We start from the raw sequence: 12,968 nt of genomic DNA on the forward strand, positions 1-12,968 counted from the left end.
GCAGAGAATGCACACATTATAGGGTTAGTCAAAAGAAGGCCACTAAACAGCAAACACAACAAACCCTGGGGACCTAAAGGGATTCTGATTTCCAGAGTTGCCACATTGTATTACAGTTGTCTCCCATTATCCACGGTTTTGCCCTCGTGGTTTGTTACCCATGGTCAGCTGCACTCTGAAAATACTAAATGGAAAATCCCAGAAATAACTCGTAAGTTTTAAACTGCACACTGTTCTGAGTAGCCTGAGGAAATCTTATGCCATTCCACTTGGGACATGAATTATCCCCGTGTCCAGCATATCTTTGCTGTATATGCTACTCGTCCATTAGTCACTTAGTACCTGTTATGGTTACCAGGTTGATTGTCATAGTATTGCAGTGTTTGTGTTCGTTTTACTTAATGGCCCCAAAATGCAAGGGTAGTGATGTTGACAATTTGGGTATACCAAAGAGAAGCCATAAAGTGCTTCCGTTAAGTGAAAAGATAAGAGTTCTTGACTTAATAAGGAAAGAAAAAGTAAATTATGCTGAATTTGGTGAGATCTGTGAGAAGAACAAATCTTTTTTCTATGTCAAAGTTGAGACAAATCTCATGAAATTGTGAACAGTATATTGTTATGATTGTATATTGTTGTTGATCTGCCTAATTGATAAACTTTACCATAGGTATGTGGGTGTAGGAAAAAACGTAAGAAGTACTACAGGGTTTGGTACAACCTGTGGATTCAGGGATCCAGTGGGGATCTTAGAACATATCCCCAAGGATAAAGGGGGGACTACTATATTTTAAAAGCCTAGTTTTCAACAGAAAATTACAAGACATATAAAGAAACAGAATTATCTGTGAGGAAATCCAGATGTTGGACTAATTAGACAAATACTTTTGTCAGCTTTTAAAAACTGTTCAAAGATCTAAAACCATGTCTGAAGAACTAAATAAGAGAGGAATGTCTCACCAAATAAATACCAATAAAGAAATTATGAACAAACCAAATGGAAATGTGGACTGAAAGATAAAAGAATCAAAATTTAAAATTCACTATAGTCTCAACAGTGGATTCAAACTGGTAGAAGAAATAACTTGAAGACAGGCCAGTTGAGAATATCCTGTCTGAAAAACAAGAGTGAAAGAGTGGAACCTCAGAGACATGTAGGACACTATCAATTGTACTAGCACCCAGAACTGGAGTTCCAGAAGGAGAGGAAGGAAAGGGGCAGAAAGTGTATATTTGAAGAAATAATTGCCAAACGTTTAAAAATTTGATGAGAAACATTTAAACATTTGATGAAAAAAATTTGATGAGCACATTTAAAAAGCTCAAGAAACTATCATATAAACTCAGATCCACAAAACTACGAGTACTGTGAACAGCATGAGAAAAGCAATTCACAAACAAGGGGTCCTAAATAAGATTAACAGCTCACTTCTCATAATAAGCTACCATAGAGGCCAGGATGCAGTGAATGCACATTCCCAAGTACTGAAAGAAAAAAATAGCCAAGAAATCTTTATCAGTAAAATTATTCCACAAAAACGAAGGAGAAATTAATAAGACATGCCCACATAAACAAAAACAAAGACTATCACTAGTAAACCTTAACTACAAGAAATACTAACGGGAGTTCTTTGGGCTGAAATGAAAGATTAGATAGTAACGAGTCCACACAAAGAAATAGCAGTGGAAAAGGTAACTGAATAAATATAAAAGACAGTATAAATGTGTTAGCTCAGGCTGCTATAACAACGTATAGACCAGATGGCTTAAACAACAGATACTTATTTCTCATTCTGAAAGCATGGAGGCCAGAAAGAAGTTGCAGAATATTTTCCAGGTGCTGAAAGGGAACTGCTAATCCAGGTACCTTAGCAAAAACATCCTTTGGTAATGAAGGGAGAAGAATTTGCTGCCAGCAGACCTGCCCAAAAAAGAATGGCTAAAGGAAATTCTATAAACAGGAGGGGCATGATAATAGAAGGAACCCTGGAACATGATATATAGAGAAAGGACGCAATGAGAAAAAAATATGACTAAATTGAATACACTCTCCTCCCAAGTTCTCTAAATGTTGCTTGATGGCTGAAGTAGAAGTTATGCCATTGATGTTCAAAATGTATGTAGAGTTAATACTTAATGATTATAAACAGGAATAGTTAAAGGGAGGTAAGTTTTCTATACTTCACTTGAATTGGCAAAATCAGTAGACAAGTTGTTTTTATCTAATAGAGCAACCACTAAATGTGGTTTTATAGTGTTTACGCAGATACACTCTAAAAGTAGAATTCTGAAAAATGTTCAAGTAACAGGCAGAAAATGAAAAACAATACAACAAATACAGAAATACATTGTATTTCTGAGTAGAAATACAATGGGAATTTAAGAGATGCCTTTTCTCACTTGGCATTTCAGTTACCTCACATTTAGTTATCCAAAATCCTAAGCGTTTGTCTTCTCAAATGTACACAAAGGAAATACTGTCTTCCTAAGGCTGGCTCAAAGGGTTAGAAATGATATGACGCAAAAGTTATTACAATAAAAAACAAACCCACTTAAGCCCTAATATATCAATAACATGAAATGTAAATAGTCTAAATATACCAATTAAAAGATTGGGAAATTAGTTTAAAAACATGACCCAGCTGAGGCTGGGTGCTATGGCTCACGCCTGTAATCCCAGCACTTTGAGAGGCTGAGGCGAGTGGATCACGAGGTCAGGAGATGAAGACCATCCTGGCTAACACTGTGAAACCCCGTCTCTACTAAAAATTTAAAAAAAATTAGTCAGGTGTGGTGGTGGGCGCCTGTAGTCCCAGCTACTTGGGAGGCTGAGGCAGGAGAATGGTGTGAACCCAGGTCCACCTCCTGGATTCAAGCAATTCTCCTGCCTTAGCCTCCTGAGTAGCTGGGATTACCTGCACGTGCGCCACCACAGCCGACTAATTTTTGTATTTTTAGTAGAAACGGAGTTCCACCATGTTGGTCAGGCTGGTCTCGAACTCCTGACCTTGTGATCCACCTGCCTCGGCCTCCCAAAGTGCTGGGCTTACAGGTGTGAGCCACAGTGCCCGGCCTATACCTTCGTTTTTAGTGCACATGGAACATACACCAAGATTGGCCATATCCTGGGCCACAAAACAAACCTCAACAAATTTAAATGCACTTAAGTCATAAAGAGTGCTTTTTTCCTTTTTTTAAGAAGAGTCAAAATAGATCTCAACATCAGAAATATGAAGAACATCTCTAAACATTTGAAAATTGAACATCATGTTTCTAAATCATCCATGGGTCAAAGAGAGAGTCTCAAGGGAAGTTAAAAGCAAACAACTTTGAACTGAATGAAAATGAAAATACATCAGAATTTATAGGATATAAAGTGTTGAGGGAAATTTATAGCACTAAATGCATACCTTCAGGCAGAAGAGTCTCAATAAATTACCGCAAGAAACTAGAAACTCAAGGTCCAAGCAGAAGGAAGGAAAGATAAAAGCAGAAATAGATGAAATAAAAGGAGAATTACAATGAAATAAAAGGCTGGTTATTTGAAAAGATCAATAAAATGGACAAATCTCTAACAAGATAAATGAGAGAAGGAAAGAAGACACATATTATCCACACCATGGATGAAATGGGGGATATACTTACCACTACATATCCTACTGACATCAAAAGTATAAGAGAACAAACAACTCTACACATGTAAATTTGATAGATGAAGTAGACCAATTACTTAAAAAACAGAAGCTACCACACCACACCTAATATTAAAAATAATTTACATAGCCCTCTAGTATTAAGGAAATTGAATGCACAAGTTAATAACTCCCCAAAGAAACCTTCAAGCTCCAGTGATTTCACTGGAGAATTCTACCAAATGTTTAAAGAGGAATTAATGCCAATTCTACAGTCTCTTTCAAAATATAGGGGAGAAGGGAACGTTAGTTTATTTCATGAAGTTATTTTCACCCTAAACCAAAACCAGACAGTTAAGAAAAACACAGGTCTGCATTTTTGATGAATATAGACTAAAAATAAAAAAAATTTTGGCGAGTAGAATTCAGTAATGCATACAAAGAATTATGTATTATGACTTGGAGTTTATTCCAGATGCAAGGCAGTTTCAGTATTCAAAATTCAATTAATTTAATCTTCCATATGAAAAGGCTGAAAAACAAAATCAACTGATGCAGAAAAAGCAGCTGATGAAATTCAACACCCATTCATGATTTATAAAACTCTCAGAGGCCTGGCATGGTGGCTCATGTCTGTAATCCCAGCACTTTGGGAGGCCAGGCGGGTGGATTGCGCAAGCCCAGGAGTTTGACCAGCCTGGGCAACATGGGGAAACCCTGTCTCTACAAAAATTAGCTGGGCATGGTGGCATGCATCTCTGGTCAGTCTCAGGTCCTTGAGAGGCTGAGGTGGGAGGATCACCCAAGACAAGGAGGTTAAAGCTGCAGGGAACCCTGATTGCACCACTGCACTTCAGCCTGGGTGACATAGTGAGACCCTGTCTCAATAAAAACAAAAAACAACTTTCAGAAAATTAGGAATAGAGGGCAACTTCAACTTGACAAACTGCATCTACAAAAAAATCCTATGGCTAACATTATATTTAATTGTGAAACACTTAGTTCTCCCTGTGATTGTGAACAAGTATGCTGTCATTACTTATTCATCATGGAAATTCTAAACAAGAGAATAAAGAAAAAAAATGCATACAGATCAAAAAGGAAAAACTATCCCTATTTGCAGATAGTTTTGTCTACATATAAAATCAGAAATTTGTAGAAACACTTCTAGAACTAATAAGTAAATTCAGCAAGGTTGAAAGATACTAGATAAACAGAAAAAATAGTATTTCTATATATTAGTGATTAACACGTGGACACTGAAATTTTAAAATATTACATAGCTTTTTTTTTTTTTTCAAGACTTCTTTGTAAATATACAAGTTAAAAGAAAAAAAAAAGTAGCTTTTATCCCAGGAATGCAAGGTTGGTTCAACAAACAAATCAACTGATGTAATATACCAATAAAGTACAAAACTGACATAATCGTCCGTTACAGATCCAGAAAAGCATTTGAAAAAAAACTTCAACCTTTTGTGACTAAAAAAAAACCTCAACAAAAGAGGAATAAAAGGAAACGTACTAAAAAAGGCATTTAAGAAAAAACACACAGCTAATTTCATACTTAATGGTGGTAGAATGAATGTTTATACCCTATATTAATTTTCCAAGGTTTTCATAACAAATTATTCCAAACTTGGTGGCTTAAATTTGTTCTCACAGTTCTGGAGGCCAGAAATCTGAAATCAAGGTGTCAGTAGGGTGGATTTCTTATGGAAGCTGTGAGGGAGAATCCATTCCGTTACACTGTCCTAGCTTCTTGTGGCTACTGGCAATTTGTGGCATTCCTTAACTTTTGGATGTATCATTCCAGTCTTTGCCTCCATCTTTTTTTTTTTTTTTTTTTTTTTTTTTTTTTTTTTTTTTAAGATGGAGTGTTGCTCTGTTGCTCAGGCTGGAGTGCAGTGGCGTAATCTCGGCTCACTGCAGCCTCTGCCTCCCAGGTTCAAGCAATTCTCCTGCCTCAGCCTCCTCAGTAGTTGAGACTACAGGCATGTGCCACCATGCCCAGCTAATTTTTTGTACTTTTAGTAGAGATGGCGTTTCACCATGTTGGCCAGGCTGGTCTCAAACTCCTGACCTCAGGTGATCCACCAGCCTCAGCCTCCCAAAGTGCTGGGATTACAGGCATGAGCCACCATGCCCAGACTTTGCCTTCATCTTCACGTGGCCTTCCCCTCTGTGTCTATGTCTTCTTTTCTAAGGACACCTGTCATTGGATTTAGGACCCACCTTAATCCAGGATGATTTCATCTCAAGATCCTTAATTACATTTGTAAAGACCCTTATTCTGAATAAGGTCACATTCTGAAGTCTGGGTAGGCATGTCTTTTGAGGGCCACTATTCAAGTCATTATAGTACACTCTCAGATCCCTCAAAATTCAAGTCTGTCCCACATGCAAAATACCTTCATTCAATCCAACATCCCCCTTAATCAACCTATTCCAGCATCAACCTGTACATCTAATACCTCTTGTAAATATTTTTAACCCACAAAGCCCCAAATCTTATCTAAATCAGGTACGGGTGATACTCTTGGGTATGATCCATCCTAGGGCATAATTCCTTTCTATCTGTAGACCTGTGGACTAGCAAACCAACTATCTGCTCCCTAAATACAATGGTGGGACAAGCATTGGATAGCCAGTCCCATTCCCAAAGGGAGAAGGAGGAATGAATAAAGGTATCACAGATCCCAAACAAGTTCAAAACCCAGCAGAGAAAATTCCATTAGGTTTGACAGCTTGAGAATTACCCTCTGCAGCTTAATGCTCTGCTCTCCGGAGTCATAGTGTTCCACACTCTGGGTCCATGGAGGCTCCTTTGGCTCTGCAGAGGGGGCCACCTGTCTGCCCTCTGCTTCTGCACCTGTGCCTCTGCTTTTGGAGTCATTCTTCTTTTCTCTCAAAAGGTAGCACATGTTTGCAGTTGAGTAGCCCTATCAGCCTGTTCCCTGCCTGTAGAATTTTGAGAATCCAACAACCTTTTGCATTTTGTATAGTCTCTGTCCCTTTCATTCTAAGCCAGGCAATGTTTCTGCTGCTATAACATTCTCAAAATCCTTGTCTGTCTCCCATGTCTCATCCCATGGAGGTCCTTGCCATTAGACAAGAGAGATCTTGTCTTGATTGATAGACCTATCTCTTGATAGATCCTTCGTGGATAACCCCATCTCTATTTCTGGCTTTTGCTAAGACGGTTGATTACATCCACGAGTCACACACCTAATCTCTTCAGCAAAAGGTTGTCCAGCCGCTCCCTTGGCCCTCTCTCCACAGCATGCCTTTCCAACAGTATATTTGTTACTTAGCATCCTCTGCAATCAGGATAGGATGAGACTCTCGAAAATCTTCAAGTGCTGGTTGCTTTTTGCCTAATAGTTATCTCCTCAATTTATCTCTTTCCTCTAACATTTTATTCTAAGCAGCAAGGAGAAATCAGGCTGAGCCTTCAACACTTGTTACTTGAAAATCTCAGTTAAATATCCAAGTTTGTGGCTTATAATTTCTAATTTTTAACCAACAGTAAAACATAACTTAGTGGGTTGACACGGAGTCTCGCTCTGTCACCCAGCCTAGAGTGCAGTGGCATGATCTCAGCTCACTGCAACCTCTGCCTCCTGGGTTCAAACAATTCTCCTGCCTCTGCCTCCCAAGTAGCTGGGACTATAGGTGCACAGAACCACACCCGGCTAATTTTTTGTATTTTAGTAGAGACAGGGTTTCACTGTGTTGCCCAGGCTGGTCTCAAACTCCTGAGCTCAGGCAATCTCCCGCCTCGGCCTCCCAAAGTGCTGGGATTACAGACGTGAGCCACCGTGCCCGGCCCTGTTTTTTTTTTTTTTTTTTTTTTTTTTTTTTTTTTTTTTTTTTTTTTTTTTTTTTTTAAAGAGGGTCTCACTGTGGTCTCTCTTAACTATAACTCCTGTGCAGTAGCTATTCACAGGCATGATCATGGCACACTACAGCCTCAAACTCCTGGGCTCAAGTGATCCTCCTGCCTCAGTCTTCTGAGTAGCTGGGACTACAGGTGCATACCATCATGGCCCACTAATATAGCCAAGTTTTATGCCACTTTATATCAAGGATTGCCTTTTCTCCAGTTTCCACTGTTAGGTTCTTCATCAAAGACCTCACCAGAAGCATTTATTAATATTCATATTTCTACCAACATTCTGTTCATGAGAATATATTCTCTTAAGACAAAAAGCCTTCTATAATATGTACTTCACTTCCTTTTTAGCCCTCTCAAGAGTCATATTTAACATCCATATTTCTTCCAACTTTTTCTGTCTTCAAGGCAATGTAGGTGGGAATTCAAGTCCAGCCTGAGCAACATAGTGATACCCTGTTTCTACAAAAAATAAAAAATTTAGCCATATATGGTGGTGCACACCTATAGTTCTAGAACAAAAGCAAGCAAAACTCAAAATGGATTCAAGACTTAAGACCTGAAACTATAAAACTGAACTGAACTACCTGAAACTGTAAAACTAGTAAAAATAAAACACAGGGAAAAAGTTTTTTGACACTGCTCTGGGCAATTATTTTGTTTGATATGACCTCAAAAGCACAGGCAACAAAAGTGAGAATAGACAAATGTGATTGCATCAAACTAAAATGCTTCTGATACAGCAAAGGAAACAATCCACAGAGTGAAAAGACAACCTACAGAATGGGAGAAAATATCTGCAAACCACACATCTAACAAGGAGTCAATATCCAAAACATATAAGGAATTCGAAAAACTCAAAAGCAAGAAAACAATCTGATTAAAAAATGGGCAAAAGACTTGAATAGACATTTCTCAAAAGAATACATACAAGTGGACAATAGGTATATGAAAAAATGCTGAATATTACTAATCAGGAAAATGCAAATGAGATATCACCTCACATTTGTTAGAATGGCTATTGTGCAAAAAGGAGATAAATATGGGCAAGGGTATGGAGAAGGAACCCTTGTACACTGTTAGTGGGAATGTAAATTAGTATAACCCTTATGGAAAACAATATGGAGGTTCCCTAAAAAATAACAATAAAGCTGGGTTTGGTGGCTCATGCCTGTAATCTCAGAACTTTGGGAGGCTGAGGCGGGAGGACTGCTTGAGGCCAGAAGTTCGAGGCAACAGTGAATCATGATTGTGCCCCTTCATCCCAGCCTGAATGACAGAGCGAGACCCTATCTCTAACAAAACTATATGATCCAGCAACCTCACTCTTGGTATTTATCCAAAGAAAATGAAATTCTGTAAAAGAGATATCTGTACTCCTATGTTTATTGCAGCCACTCCAATTTTGTTGCAGCATTATTCACAATAACTAAGATATGAAATCAACATAAATGTCCAATGATGGATGACTGCATTAAGAAAATGTGTATATATACAACGGAACACTATTCAGCCGTTTGAAAGGGGAATTCTGTCATTTGTGACAACGTGGATGAAACTGAAGAACATTATGCTAAGTGAAATAGGCCAGACATAAACGAATACTACATGTTCTCACTTACATGTGAAATATAAAACAGTCAAACTCATAGAATCAGAAGAACAGCGGTTGCCGGGGGCTAGGGGTTGAGTATAGAGAGGGATTGGGAGATGCTGTCAAAGGGTATAATTTAAAAAAATTTTTAAAAACAAAGATGCAAAGATGAAAGAGATAATGCAATGCCATGGACTAAACGTTTGTGTTCCCCCAAATTCGTATGTGAAAATCTAAGCTCCAATATGACAGTATTTGGAGTTGGGGGCCTCTGGGAAGTGATTACACATTGTATATACATGTATCAAAATATCCCATGTACCCCCAAAATATGTACAATTATGATATATCAATTAAAAAATACAAAATAACCCTAACAGAAGTACTAGAATGTAATGTGAAATGTATATCACAGAAAGTAATAAAGGCCAGGTGTGGTGGCTCACGCCTATAATCCTAGCATTTTGGGAGGCTGAGTCAGGAAGACTGTTTGAGCCCAGGAGTTCAAGACCAGCCTAGGCAACATAGGGAGACCTCATTGCTACAAAAACTTTAAAAATTAGCCAAGTGTGATGACTCATGCCTGTGGTCCCAGCTACTCAGGAGGCTGAGGTGGGAGGATCACCTGAGCCCGGAAAATCAAGGCTGCAGTGAGCTGTGATTGCACCACTGCACTCCAGCCTGGGAGACAGAGCAAGACTTCATGTCAAAAAAAAAAAAAAAAAAAAAAAAAAAAAAAAAAAAAGTAATAAAAAGATGGAAATAGAGTAAAAAATAATAATTAAATAAATCTACCCAGAAGGTCTGAAATCTGAAGGTTTCAGGAAGAGAAAGATGGAATGAAGGAAAGAAAATTATTAAACAATGTAAGAAAATTGAAGTGAAGGACTTGAATTTCTTAATTTCTTTTCTTTTCTCTTTTCTTTTCTTTTTTTTTTGTTTTTGGAGAGGGAGTCTCGCTCTGTCACCCAGGCTGGAGTGCAATGGTGCAATCTTGGCTCACTACAACCTCTGCCTCCGGGGTTCAACCTCCACCTTCAGGATTCTCCTGCCTCAGCCTCCCAAGTAGCTGGGACTACAGGCACGTGCCACCACACCTGGCTAATTTTTTGTATTTTTAGTAGAGACGGGGTTTCACTGTGTTAGCCAGGATGGTCTCGATCTCCTGACTTCGTGATCCGCCTGCCTTGGCCTCCCAAAGTGCTGGGATTACAGGTGTGAGCCACCACGCCTGGCCAGGACTTGAACTTCTAAAGAACCCAGGGAATGCCTAGCACAAATAATTTTTTTTAAAAGATGCACATCAAGCATAATATAGGATAAAAAGATACTAAAATTTCCAGAAAGCGCACGTGCGCGCACACACACACACACACTCACATTCCCTCTCTTCTCTCTGTCAAAAAGATCAGAAAATCATAGAATGGATGTCTCAAAAATTGTTTAAGAAAATTAAATCATCTGTATCTTCTGTAGATTTTTTTTTTTTTTTTGAGACAGAATTTTGCTCGTTACCCAGGCTGCAGTACAATTGCACAATCTCGGCTCACTGCAACCTATGCCTCCCAGGTTCAAGAGATTCTCCTGCCTCAGCCTTCCCAGTAGCTGGGATTACAGGCATGTGCCATCATGCCTGGCTAATTTTTGTACTTTATTAGTAGAGATGGGGTTTCACCATGTTGGTCAGGCTGGTCTTGAACTCCTGACCTCAGGTGATCCACCCGCCTTGGCCTCCCAATGTGCTGGGATTACAAGCGTGAGCCACTGTGCCTGGCCTTCTGTAGTTAGAATTTAATAGATAATGCCTAAAATGGAATACAGGAATACTATTGAATACTATTGGTATATTATTTTCTTTTTTTTTTTTTTTTTTTTTTAAGAGAACGGAGTCTCGTTCTGTCACCCAGGCTGAAGTGCAGTGGCGTGATCCTGGCTCACTGCACCCTCCGTCTCCCGGATTCTAGCAATTCTCCTGCCTTAGCCTCCCATGTAGCTGGGATTTCAGGCACACGCTGCCATGTCCAGCTAATTTTTTGTATTTTAGTAGAGATGGGGTTTCACCGTGTTGCCCAGGCTGGTCTTGAACCCCTGAGGTCAGGCAATCCACCTGCCTCTGCCTCCCAAAGCGTTAGGATTACAGGCGTGAGACATCGCGCCCAGCCTGGTATATTATTTTCAAATAGTAAGTAGATTCTTAGCTTACCTCTTTCACTCCTAAGAATTAACTGGACTTGCTAAATAATGTATATATATTGCTTTGGCAAAACTAAACCAAAACTAGATGAAAATAAAACACTTGCACTCTTGGCTCATTTCTGTACTTAAATATGGTGTAACCTTGGCCAAATATCTTAGTTCTTTAACCCCATCAGCAGTGTTTTCTCTGATGGAGGGGTTGATGTTGTCTATGGTTCTTTCTATCTGTAAAACATGAATTGCTTTATCTTTGAAAGTACAGCAGGTCCTCAAAAAAATGTTTTGTTAAAATGTTGATGACCAAAAAATAATCACTTCCCTGGTGGCACCGCTGTCTGTGTGGAGTCTGCCTGCTCTCCCCACATCTATGTGGGTTTTCTCCTGGTGCTCCAACTTCCTCCGACATCTCAAAGATGCCCATATTGGGTCACTGATGTGTCTACATGTGCCAGTGTGAATAAGTGTGAGTGTGTGTGTGAGTGCACCTTGCCGTGGGATGGGCATCCTGTCTAGGGCTGGTTCCTGCCTTGTGCCCTGAGCTGCTGGGACAGGCTCTGGCCATCTGCTACCCTGAACTGGAATAAGCAGGTTGGAAAATGAGTAAATGAACACAAATTCTTGTAAAATAAAAATTTGTGAAGTAAATCATAATCATAAAGGTGTCTATGACAAAAAAAAAAAAAAAAAAAAAAAGATGCAGTATAACAGTGCTCAGCGAGCCCACCATATTTGTTACTGTGTTTGAACTGTGCAGTGGTAGGAGGTGCTCCTTATAATTTTTGCTTTGCAAACATTTATTACTCAATTTAAACCCCCCACCATTACAATTGCTGTCACTCAGATTTACCAAAACTTGAGTAAATAATTATGTTGTTTTTATTGATCTTTCTTAGATCTATGCATGACTCACATGTATTTCAGTGTTTAATATTAGAAGTGTTTGGGGTCTCTACTTAGAAGTTTGGTGATGTTTTTGTGACCAGGAATGTGGTGTAGGAACTTAATTCTTGTTTGTATTAATTATCCTATGGTTAAGTTGGTTTCATTATAAGTCATTTTGTTTAAAGTCACGTTTCCAAGAGCCTATCAGCAGCAGTGAGTGAGACTTACTGTATGTAACAAAATCTTTACGGATTTGGACTTCAGAGAGTAGATTCTCACCAAATGGATTGAGATTTTCAAGTTGTAACTGATTATTGAGAGAGATCTGGAGTTCAATGGGCTTTTATCTTTTAGCTTCAAAAGGTTGAATTTGCAGTGATTTTTCTATTAATCTAAAACTAAAGCTCTGGAACAATACTGACCATACGAAATGAGAACGAAGTTGAGGACAGTGTTTTCTATGTAGGCATAGATTATAAAGTATAGTGGTTAAGAGGTTTTAGAAATGGAAAATGTACAATAGGGCAGTGGTTAACTATTCTTTTGTAATTAGTTCTGTTCCATAAGTTTCTACCAGACTCCCTTTGGCCAAATAAGTATTAATCTTCTATTTTACATACATCTTTATGTTGTTATTCAGTAAAGGAAGATTACCAAGTGGCTAAAGCATGAGCTCTGAAGTTGGCCTGAGATTGGATCCTGGCTCTTTTACTAGCCAGTTTTAGAGTGGCACTGGATAAATAAGTTAATCTTGTTTAGCTTGAGTTTCTTTTTC

The sequence above is a fragment of the Rhinopithecus roxellana genome, chromosome 8, assembly GCF_007565055.1.
Source record: "Rhinopithecus roxellana isolate Shanxi Qingling chromosome 8, ASM756505v1, whole genome shotgun sequence".
NCBI lineage: Eukaryota > Metazoa > Chordata > Mammalia > Primates > Cercopithecidae > Rhinopithecus > Rhinopithecus roxellana.